Source organism: Struthio camelus, chromosome W (genome assembly GCF_040807025.1).
Source record: "Struthio camelus isolate bStrCam1 chromosome W, bStrCam1.hap1, whole genome shotgun sequence".
In the NCBI taxonomy this organism is placed as follows: Eukaryota; Metazoa; Chordata; class Aves; order Struthioniformes; family Struthionidae; genus Struthio; species Struthio camelus.
This window is the reverse complement of record NC_090981.1, coordinates 21047732-21060012: the sequence shown is the minus strand read 5'-3', so window position 1 is coordinate 21060012 and position 12281 is coordinate 21047732. Positions and strand designations below refer to the sequence as shown.

The following is a 12281-nucleotide window of genomic DNA, read 5'->3' as shown; positions in this document are numbered from 1 at the left end:
GCTGCAGCCTCGAATAATTGTCTGGAATTCCAACCACCCCAAACAGATGCACTTTTAACTTCTGAGATGTGGAAGACTGTAGTTTTCCCTGTTGCCTTGTGTTCTTCACTTAAATTCTAGAATATGTGGAGTCAAATTAAAGGGTAATGAATTGCATTTTTTAAGTTGGAAGTCATAACTTAACTGGAAAAAGTCCCTATAGCTTTTACATACAGAACCAAGTCTCCACGAGCTGTTAGGTTGCTACAGCCTTTTTCGAAAAATCAGGGGAAGGCAGGAGCAAAATGAGTATTTGTGGAATATGTCCATTTCCTATTAAACTTGGTATAAAAGTTGAGGAGAGATTCTACAAAACAAATTGTGAATCATAGTAACGCAAGACTCTGATTAGTTCTATAATCGAGTGCAATTCTTAAGTGTCTGACAGGGCCCTGTAATCTTAATTGGAACTAAATACATGTCCGCTGCTCATTGATGAAACCATCTTTACAGAGGGGAAAACTTTTCACACAGAACGGTTCAGACCTCCCTGCGCAGTGCCAGGACTCCACCCTGTAGGGTGCTAAAGGCAACGGGGTGAATGGCCGAAGGGAGCTGCTGTCCTGGCAGCGGATCGTTAACTCCAGCCCCGTGACAAGGGAGGAGTCGCACGTTTCTGTGAACGAGTGACGCTGGCAGGTTGCTGAGGTGTGCCTTAGGTCACAGCTCAGGACAAGATGGTTAGCATGCGTGCAGGTCAATCCTCAATGGGTTTAGGTTGCAAGCTCTCAGTTAACACATTAGCCAAATCTTTCTAATGTTAGGGATGGATAACAGACCAACCGCACGGATTACCCGTGGCGGTTTTAAGGAAAAGGTAATCAAATGTCTCTTGAAACTAGCATGGCATATCATTGGGGGAAGAGAGAGCAGATGACTTCTCAAGGCCTCTTTCTGCTGTATTCTTTCCAATCCTTTGTCCTTCAAGGAAAGGTTTCTAGAACAATCTGGAAAGACGCAGTATGTTCCAGAGCTCCCCCAGGAAATGGCCCTGGGCAAGCAATCAGGAGCTCAAAATCTTGCAGAAGCCCCAGCACTTACGCCTGCCACACTTTCTCCTCCACATTTATGATTATAAAAGGGCTTAACAAACTTTTAAAGCTTTTTTTTGGGTAAGTTTCCAAATAAGAAAAAAAAACCCTTTTATTTCTTTAAAGTCATAGACCTGTGTTATCTCAGTTCCGTGAATGCTAACACTCCTCCGAGCAGGGAGCAAGGAAAGTGCCAAAGGAGTTTTGCCTTGGCACAAGTGTTAGCACAAGGTCTGTTTATAACATTTATAGAGCGGTGCTCACAGCCATCACCCAAGAGCGGCGTTTTGTTTTCCATGTTCACTATGGGTATGCCTATACAGATACACAGGAGATGCCCACAGCCTCCGTGAGGCGAAGATATCGTAACAAGGGTGCTGAACCAGGGTCGTTCAACCAAGGGGAGAGGGGGGGCGAGGCAGAGGCTCCTCGCGGCAGCCGGCCACCGCCCCCGCCGTGCCACAGTCCCCGCGCGGGGCAGCGGCGCTGAGACGGTAACGGGCGTGAACGGCACCAACCGCCCGCACCGCGGCCCCGCCCCACCCCTCGTGCCGGTCACGCCCAGGGCCTCGCTCATTGGCTACTTCCTCTGCCCACCAGGGAGTCCCGCCCTCTCCCGCTGCCGGACGTTCTCTTTCCGTCTCCCGAGTGGCCCACGGGCCTGTCGCGAGCGGCGAGAGGCGCAGGCCGGTGGTTTGGGATGGAAGCCCCGCCTCTTCCCTCCCTCGCCCAATCCCGGCTCTCCTCTGCCGTGATAAGCCACGCCCCTCCCCCGCGCGCGTCTTCTCCGCAGTCGGGCGGTGTTGACCTGCCCGCGCGCTCCTCCCGCCGCGCGGGGGGCGGAGGGGGAAGGGGCGGGCGCTGTGTGTGTGTGTGTCTGTGTGTGTCGCTGCCGCCGCCGGGGCGGTTTCCGCCGCCGCTTCCCCTCTGACTCGGAACACCTCTCCGGCTGCGCCCTCCCCACCTGGCCCCATCTCTCAGCTCGCACCGCAGGCGGGATCCGTGCCGAGAGGTGGGGGCTCGCCGCCGACTCTGCTGGTCGGACATCGGACGCTTTTGAGCCCTGACCGCCCTTCTGCCGCTGGGCGCGGAGCCTCTTTCCGCAGCGCACTGCGGAGCCCGGTCCCTTCAGTCCCCCGCAGCGGCGGCGGCTCTTCCTGCTTCGCACAGCCGGGAGGTAACTGTCCCCCGCCGCCTTTCCGCGGCGCGTCGAGCGCGGTGGCCGCCTCAGCCTCTTCGGCCGAGGGCCAGCGCCTTTTCCCCCGGTAGCCCGTGGGGGCAGAGGAGGGGGAAGGTCTGCGGCCGCGGCTCGGGGTGCGGGTGGCCGCGTGTAGGCGCCCTGACGCGGCCCCTTCGCGGGAGGGGCAGGGTCAGTGTGCGGGGCGCGCGGCTGGCGGTTGCAGGTGGGGGCTCGCGGCGACGGTTGGCGGGGCTCGCGGGCAGCGAGCGCCGCGTGGCCGCGGGCGGGGGTCGCCGGGGAGCGGCGCGAGCGCGGCGGGCGCGTGCCCTCAGGCGGCTGCGGGGTAGGTGCCGGGCGCGGGGGGCCGGTGCGCGTTAGGCGCGAGGCTGGGAGGGGCCGGGGCAGGCGTGTGCGTGGGCTCTGCGCTGTGCTGCTCTAAGCAGGAGCCAGGAGGGAGTCGGGAGCCTCCTCTCCCCGCCGCGGGGGTGAGGCTTAGCCAAACGCGAGTGAGAGTTCGTGCCGGTTGCCGCGGGCCGTGCCGGTGCTGGGAGCGCGGAGCGCTTCCTCCGTCCCCCCGGGGGATGGCGGTGGAAGGGCCTCGCTTTCCTGCGGTTTCTCTGCTGTGTGGCAAAAGCAATCGCCCTGAAACCTTTAACTGCGCTGTGTTTCTGAAGGAGTGTGGCTACCGGCTTGTTTCCGTTCCTGACTCTCGTTTGTTTCAATGCTCTTGGTGACGATTAGTCTAACCATGAGTTACGCTGCTTTTGTTTGTTTTCCTCTTCTGTAGCAGTAGGTTGCTGGAGTGCGTTATACGGATTTTTTAGTAGATGTTGGAGACAAGGTGGGCTGGCATTGCTGGTTTTCTTAAGTATTTACAAACGCACGCAGTGGAGATAGTGGTTTTTATGATTGATCGATTGCTCTTAGAGATTTTAATCATCTAAGTGATTTGCTGAGAAATTATTACAAAGCTTATTTTTAAGGGTTTTCCTGTTGACTTTGCAGGCAAGCTCTTAATTGGTATTACAGTGGTGTGCTGCATGTAAAAGCAATTAAACATGATAAAAGATCTTTTTCCAATGCACTTTATGTAAGGTGTTTGTAACTAAATACATAGAAATTGTGCATTCAAGATTGTTAGAATTTACTTTAAAATGACTTTTTTCTGCTTTAAAAACTGATGAACCATAATTATGTGAAGGCATAAAGGCCTTTAAGTGTAGTTTTTAGTAGAATGAATAAGATCAGATTCCTTAATTTCTTGTAATATGGTCGTTTGATGTAGGTGAAAATTTGAGCTTTATTAACTTCAGAGTGTTCTCATAGCGCATTGTGTTTTTTAGCCATATAAATTTTTGGACTGGAATGTATGAGTATGCAAAAATATCTCTTATTGTGCCTGTTCCTAAGATGATAACAAGTGAAGCACACTTAAGTGTATTAAGTATTGCCACCTGGGTTATGACTGCTGTAGTGATAAAGGAACTTATATGCACTGTAAATTTGCCCCTTTCTGAATGCTAGTATATTTTTGTAGATATGTTTTGTCCTGAGCCGGGTTAGGGTGTTATGGTCCAAGATGAGTAGTGCGGTTGTTTTTCAAGGAGAAAAGATGAGAATCTCTAACTAAATTTAAGGAGGTGTTCTATAGACCCGGCATCCTTCTTTTCTGTTAGTTTCTTTTGAAAGGAGAAGTTTCAATAAGTGAAACTATTTACATTGGAAATAAACGATATTGCTGGTGTAAAATACAGAAATAACGTGGTAAACAGGTAGACAGATTCTTTTTTTAAGAAAGGAAATATTAGGAAGTCTCCTGATGCTCAGGATGAATTTAATTTTGTTAGGACTTTGAGACAAAAACAGATGAAATGCATGGCATAGGGAAGCGGCAATAGCTGTTACTTTTTGCAAGTATCTCTTAATTACAAAAATAACACACTAAAGGACAGGATCCTGATCAGCAGTACTAACTTTGTCTAGTTTTTTAATCAGTGAAGTCATGCCAGCTACCCAGTTTCAGTCTGTTGTAAAAAAACATAGCTAGTTCTTATTCATTAACTTTCTTTTCCTTTTCAATTGCTTTTTGAAAATGTGTACAAAGATAACAATGCAGTTAAAGGCAGATGTAAAAGCATGGGAAGAACTGAGTTGTTATAAAGGACTTTGGGGTGCGGTTTCACAGTTTAAGCTTGCCAAGCCAGCTGGAAACCAATACTGCCAGAAAAAGTTTTAGTCAATCCTGTGGGCCTCTTGGTTGAGCATCAGAGCTGACCCTGTGTTAGGGGAAGAGTGGGACAACACTTTTCAGCTGTAGACTGTGAATAGATGGTCTTAAACTGATAATGAAGCATGAGAGTTATTTACTGATGAAAATGGGAGTCTAGCGTGATGAATATTCCCAAGGAGTAACTAATGTACCCTGAAAGAGTGGGCAAAAGCAAAAGAACTGTGTACTTTGCTTTATTTTTGTGCCTGTAAAGTTCTTTTGAAGGGTTTTGAGGCTTATATATAATTTTTCTCCAGTCTATTAAAAGGTGAAAAAACTAATATTTAGCTATTTGTCACATACTTAATTTGTGGAAGCCCTGATTTGGGGATTTTTTGGCTATGGAGGCATTGTAACACTTCAATGCTGGTGGAGAACCAATGGAAGTGAAATTAAGTGTGCTGCTGATGGGCTTGTTTTTCTGAGCTTCCTTGTGAGGAGAGTAGCCCCCTAGACATTGTCAGTGGAGTTCTAGGAATTTGCAGGCCACAGCTGAAATAGTTTGATGAAGGAAAAGGTGTGTAGTTATTTAAGCTAAATAGTTGCAGAAATAGAAGCAGAGGAGTAAGAAGGTTGTCAAAAGCTAGGCTGATGATTAGTTAGAGCTAGTCACTGAAACATCTGTCCCTCTGTGACCTTAGGTAAGCCACTTATCATTTAATAAGTCTACTCTTCTGCATAGTGAGAATGCCAGTCTGTGCTGTAGGATTGGTTTTGGATTTTGACAGTTCTATTTCAGGAGTTTTAAAGTAAGTTCTTTTAGTAAGTAGTAAAATACTCGAGTCTGTATTCAAAATATATAGAGGAACATCTTTTGGTCAGGTTTATCTTACCTGTGTTATATTCAGTTCTAATGTGCATTAGTGGATATATAATATTCATTACCTTAAATGATTGAATAGGGGACTACTTTCTAAGAAAAGGTCTAGGGAATATTTGTAAACATAAGTCTGTAACACTTAACAATGGAGTTAAGAATAGGAGGAGACCTACAGGGCTTACAAAAATGTGTACTCAGATGACTGTGTCACTGAACTCCATGATGGATATAAAGGTAAGGTATTTAAGTATTGTAACTGTGTTGGTTACTTGATTTGACTCCATGCGGAGCATGACTAATACAATGTAACAGCTTTTCCTTTCCCCTTCATTTTCCCTTTCAGCTTACTAGCCTGTTTAAGTTCTAAGATAGAGACTTTTTTATAGCTGTTTACTGTACTTAATTTGCTAGTGATTTTAATATCATTTTCCCCAGATGGATTTTTCTCCAGATTACATGGCTATAATTACCTGTATGACAAGTTGTACTCTTCGTCGATCACAAGTTTAAATTCTGCTATGTTCAAATATTAAGGCAGTGAGAATGTGGAATGTAACAGTAGAAGATAATCAGTAGTGTAAAAATTCTGAGATGTTCTCTGACAAGCAGGACCTAGATTCGTTGATAAAGTATGTTGTTTATCACACTTTATTGTATTGTTTTTCTCTCTGAGTAATTCTTGAGATCCTATTTTGGTCTTTATTTAGTAAACTATGTGCAATAACAGTAGCTGAACCATTTTAAACAAAAGCAGGCAGTTAACAACAGTGTTCAGGTGGCGGTTAGCATATGGAGTTCACTGAGAGCAGGTATGCTGCCTTTAAAATGTGATTTAATGTCTGGCTGTTGCTGAGTGAGAAAGTCCTGATCTTTGCTACCCAGGCTCTCCTCTCCTGCCCCGTTCCTGGCCGTGCAGTTTTGTACCCCCTCTCTTACTCTGTATTTGTTTCTTGTACCCTCCACTAAGTTTGTTTACGCTGCTGGTTAGTAGCAAGTTATTTGTGAGTGTATTAACCTTCTGCTAGGGTAGTGAATTTAATGGCTTTATAAAGGAGTTTGAGTGCTGGGGCTGTTGAGCATGCAAGCAGTAGGAGCAGCAGACACCTGTAGCAGGAGAGGAGAGCCTTCCCCTTCTGTCTGCTAAGCCAGAGTATTGTCTCATGACACTTTTTCGAAACATTTTCAGACTTAGACTGGCTGTCTTGCAGCCTTAGAACTGTTTTGCTGGTTTGATTTCTTTGGGCTCGGGAAGCTAGTTACATGGTGCGTGTTCATCTGGTATGTTTGAATGGCTGCATGGGCTAGATTTTTGTAGAAAACGACGTGCTGAGCCTCAGAAGTAGGAGCTTCTGTGGCAAATCAGCTTTACTGGAACATGTGATTTAGTCCGGGGTATGATACACCTTTGCAGTGTAGAGACAAGTACTATTTTAAAATTGTAATGTCCTCAGGTACCTTTCTGTATTTAAGGCACTAAATGTTTTCCTTTTTAGGACTATATATTTGGCCTTAAAGCAGTTAGAATTTCTATATAGGAAGGTATGAATGGCATTTCATGTATCAACAGCTTCTTAATACAATATAAAGCAACTTTAAAAATATTGCTTAAGAGGAGTTCGATCAGCGTAAAATCGTGATAGTCATTTTCATAAGTTGATGATATTGCCTGTGTCGGTTTACATGTTGATGATAGCTGTAAATGCAGAAATCTAACAGAAAATTCTGCACTGTGTGGAGATAGCAGCAAGGGACGTGATTGCAGTTAGGGTCATGGGAGACATGCTCCACTTAAAACCTGACTGCTGTTTTCTTACTTATGGCTTACAAACAGTGACTTTTGAAAACAAAGAAGCCCAGCATGAAATGTTCCTCCTTGCCTTTTCTAAGCAAAATTGACTCAAATGTTTGCTATTCATTCATTTCCTATATTATTCTAGGAGCAGATTGCTCTGTGTATCAAGTTATGAAAGTTTGACTTTTTACTTGTAGTTAATATTTTCTATCAACAGGCTGAGTTCTGTCTAAATCTGAAAAGATAACAAATGATGCAGCTTGAATTTACAGTTAACAGAGGAAAGATTTTCATAAACAGACAACAGGAAGACAGTGTCCAAATTACTCTAAAATTTTACCAAACTGAAGTCAATGTCTTTGCATACCAGAAATGCCCTTTTGATGTCTGTTATTAATTTTCTGACCCTGAGCTCTGAAATCTGTTAATTGTACTCAGAATTTTATTCCAAAAATTGTCTTATTTTTTAAAGAAATGAAGCGCGCCTGATCTGCGGTTCTCTTGTCTGTTGCCTGTGTAAGTGTTGGAATGTTCTGAACAGTTTGAACCAAGTGTAAACTTCTGTATCTCCATCAAGATACTGTGTTCTTACAAGCTTTAGGAAAATAAGTATTTAGATAGAGATCTATAAATTATCCACAGTCAGGGAAAGGCAGCGAGAATGTTATCTGTTCTGTGTGGCAGTAGCTTGACAGCTATTCAACTTGCAACTTGCAGTACTGGGTAAGCAGCAACACATGCTGTCATTTGGCCTGTTAGCTGAGTGAGAAAGGAAAGTAATAGGTTTATTGTGAGAATAAGCTGGATGTTTTGCAAAAAGAAAGCTCAAGGTGTTAGAGGGAGATCTGGAAATATTGTGGAAAGATGGAGGCTATTGCCAAGGAACTGAGGTTATTGCAGCAAGGCTGTGTGGACATAGAACGCTAATCTGTAGATAACAAAGCTTGCTAATATTGTTGCCTTTGGGGAGCCACCTAATGATTAGTCTGAATCTGCTTTAATCGCTCTAGTAAATTAGAAGCTTAGTATCTTAATGTAGGCACTATGTAGTAAAGTTGTATTTTAGTGCCTTAGAATTTTGGTTTAAGTAAAAATCAGCGAAGGTGGTTAGCTTTGCATTAGATCCTTGGCAAAACTCACTTCAGTAGAATACTAGTTATTTCATATTCGGAGCTTTTCATTTACCCTAGATCACTTCGTGTTGAGCATTAGTTTCGTATAAAAAAAGTTTGGGAGACCTGTGTTAAAAAGCTCACTCAGTTTGGTAGAAGGTCATTGGCTTAAGTCTGTTTTACATAAAATCTTTAATTTGTTATTAGCCATCCTAATTGTGGCTTAAAATCTTTTTAAATTAGTATCACTAAGCATCTTATGTGTTTAATATGCAAGTAGCTAAGAGTGATTCTGGTTTGGTGTATGATGTTTCTTTGTATCTATTGCATTTTTTATATTAAACTTAGGCAAGAATAAAACATTTTCTAAGAGCCTTTTTGAGGCTATAATGCTGTAGTTGTGTTTTAATAAAGATACTTTAAGTAGACATTGTGGTGAGAGCCATGCATGTGAGGGAAGGGCTGCAAGTATATCTGGTAGTAGTGTGTGACAGAGCTCACTGCTGTAGAAGATATCTGTCTAATTGAGATTTAGAGATTACAACAGCAGTATCATATGGTTTCCATGTTTGTTTACTACTTCTGTTTACTGCTATCAGAAAACCTTGATAGGTTCCTGGTTGCAAAACTTACAAAAGAGATATTTTCATGAGATATAGTTTATCACTTGTACTGTGTTACTCCTTTTATACACAGAGTTGGCAGGAACTTCTGTGGTTAAAATCTGTTGTAAGGTTGTACTTTCAGTGGCAAAAACATTGTCAAATTAAGCCTGAATTTTGTTGTACTAGTTTCTGCCTGAGAATTAAAAATAGGAATAGGTCAGATGAAACTGGTTAATTTCTAAAATAGACTGTTCCCCCAAGTTAGAGAGGGGGGCAAAAAACTCCTCACCCTCAACTCCTTATCAGTTCTGGTGTTGCCAAATGAAATTGGGAACCAGAAGTTTAATGGGGTGGCCTGTCAACCCTTCCACTGTTTAGCGAAGTTTTGTTGAGTTTTAAGGCTTTGAGAAACACTATTTATAAATATCCAACCGAGCTGCCAGTTTGGAAGAAATCTCTCCTGAGCATGTCGAAGTCTAGACTGCATGAGTGAAGCAAAACTTTTCTGGAACCTGCTCCATGGTGGTAATGAGATGACTGTGGTGCTGGGCACTGGAATTTAGCACAGAATTTTCCAGCTTAAGATTTCAGTGTTTCCTTTGCTGCTGCCCAAGAAAAGGAGGAAATACATGACTTTGAGAGTGAACAAGTGAGTAGGGCTGTGACTAGGACTGTTACCAAAGCTGGGGGGACCCAGGATTACTTTCTGCTTCCCAAATCCAAGTGAACATAACCCTACTGTCCTTATATGACAGAGCACACCTTGAGATGCAGTTCCGTATAGTCATAGTTGGACTAAAATAAGAGAGCAGTAGGAAAAAAACTGAATGATTCAGGAACAGTTGAGCATAGACTGGTTATTGAAGTAAGATCAAAATGAAGAAAGGTGTAGGTACTAAAACATACTCTTGGTAGTTCTGTATTGTCAATGCCTGTGAAACTTGCTAGGACCATATCTCTGGGTGATTAGAGCAGAGTAATGTTCAATAGAGAACATAGAGAAGAACGATGTTCCATATGACAGATGACTGTTGTATGGGATCTAATCCTGACCTGCCAGGCAACAGTATGTGATGCATTATTTTCCAGGCTTGTTTTTCCCGAATTTTATACAGTAGTGAATGTCTGATGTGATTGCAGTTGCAAGTTGAAGATCGAGCGTTAAAGTTAGTTAACTTGAGTTTGGTCCCCCTCTAAGTTCTTACGATAGAATATGACTGTAATTAAAGATCTGGGTGAGAGGAAATTAGTCCCACTCAGTGAATTAAACAGATATCTGATATAGATATACTGTACATCTGGTAAAGTGCTGTTCATAATCAGTGTTTTTTTTTGTCTAGCCTTTGTGGAATGCTAAAGCACACTATTTACTTTATCCTGTCCAAATTCTAACCTGAAAACAGAGTTATTGGTGTCTTTTGGTCTTTTAGGAAACGTTTTTCCTTGTAGTGCTGGAGTGCTTCAGTTATGCTTAATTTTCTCTTCAGACCAGCTATGATATTAGATGAAATGTGGCAATGTAATCCTTATGTTGTTCTAACTTCCTGATATATTCAACTTAAAGATATGTTAAGTAAACTGTAATTTAAACGTTTCAGTTGTTCTAAGAGTTAAATGCTGGTAGTACAATAATTTATGTAAAAAATTGAAGCTTCCATTATGTAGCACTGGCAAACTCTGTGTTGGCTTTGTCAGCTGTGGACACGTAGCCCATTTAAGTGAGAGGGGAAAGTTGGAAGAGTGAGAAAACAAGTTACTAGAATGCTACTCAGCTGTCAGTTTTCCTCCTTTCTCTGCTCTCTAGCAAATAAACTTTGCCGTCCCTGTTGGATCTTTTTTCATCATCTCTTATGTTGCTTCTCTCCTTTCTGAAAACTGACTGCACAGTTCCTCTAAAATGATGATTACATGAAGAGACTTGATCCTGCAAGAAGGATGCATGCATGAAACTTCCAAGCAAGCGATTGCATCCACCTGCATGGAATCTAAAATGAAGTTGGTGGGATTTTTGTGGTGAAAGCCTGCAATGAAGTATGATTTGTGGATTAGGGTCAAACTTTTCTTCTAGATCAATAAGAAAATATTCATGTTTATATACTGAACAGAAAGCAAATATCTGCAGATGTTCATTTCCAGTTTACAGAGATGAGGAGATTGCTTGAGGATCTCGCCTTGTATTTAATTAGTCCATTCTGTCATACTTCTGGGTAAAGTTATGTTGAGTACGGGTCCTGAGTACCATTCATGTTCCCTGATGTGACAAAGTTTTGACCAGGATTGACAGCTGGGTGTCAGGAGAAGACTGCATTATTGTTGATTAGATAGTCTTTCAAATGACAAAATTAAATGTACAGGTCAGATACTAAAGTCTGAATGTCTGTAGCCTTCAGATTTCTTTAACTGTGACTGTAGACCTCGCTACAAGAGAAATTGTGGTAGCTTAACTACAATGGACTTTTCAGAACTAGTTTGAATAAATACAAACTGTATGCAAAGTTTGTTCTTTGACTAAGTGACTTTATGTATTTGGTCTAATGTGTTAGATATGCACACTGATATGCAAAAAGATTTTAATTAGAAGTAGATCTATCTGCTATATTTTGAGTATTAAAGGCAGGTTTTACATGGTAATGTAATTTGCTGATGAACTTTTTCCTATGAAAAGAGCTATTTATGTGCGAATTTGAAAGTTCATTCTACAACTTTGAATGAATTACGTTCATTGAAATTAATGTTTGGCAGTTGATACTGGAAAAAGGAAACAATTTTGGAATTTATTTTTTGGCAAATATGTGCTTAGAAAGGAAAACATAATTTTTTTGAAGACTTGACTAACTAAATTTTTATTCATGAAAAAGTTACTCTGAGTTCCCTAGAGTCTTCAGTGAGGCTGCTTATGTGAGTGAAGCTTGTCGATATGTGTTTGTGAACTGAGACTCTGTATGTAGATTTGCATTCGGTTAACAAAAAACATCTTACCTACCTAGCATTGAGGTACAATCTTAAAGTAGAGGTAAGTGAACAACTGTATGTATTTTTAAATCATCAGCATCAGGAAGGTTGGTAACCTCATATTTGTATGCCGAAATATGTGGTTCTGTTTATTCCGTGTTTATGCTGCTGGATATTTTGCAAAACTGTTCTGTTAATCAAGAGTGGTGTAATAGCCCAGAAGGTGGAAGCAGAAAAGACTGCATGCTACCTAAACAGTGTAGTAGTTTCAGGTAGTTATCAAGTCAGGAGAATAATGTATGAAAAACTTTAAGTAAAAGTATCAGAAATGGTAATAGAAAAGATACTCAAGATGCAACCATTGTAGTACTGGAACTGCTGATAATGCAAACAGGAGCACTTATGTTCTGCTAGTTGCCTCAGTCTAAGTGCTGGAGAAAAAAACAAATCAGCATGAGTGTTTTGAGGCCGTATGCACTGA

General features: G+C 42.2%; 1 protein-coding gene across 5 annotated transcripts in view; it reads left to right on the top strand.

Moving 5' to 3' along the window:
- Positions 1 to 1738: 1738 nt before the first annotated feature.
- Positions 1739 to 12281, top strand: part of LOC138064042 (casein kinase I) — a 79421-nt gene continuing 68878 nt past the window's right edge. For 4 of the 5 annotated variants that reach the window (XM_068924717.1, XM_068924714.1, XM_068924715.1 and 1 more), the window contains exon 1: positions 1889 to 2247. The gene's annotated coding sequence lies outside the window, so the exon portion shown is untranslated. Of the gene's footprint in view, positions 2248 to 12281 lie in introns of all 5 variants that reach the window. The other variant, XM_068924716.1, reaches the window with a different exon arrangement.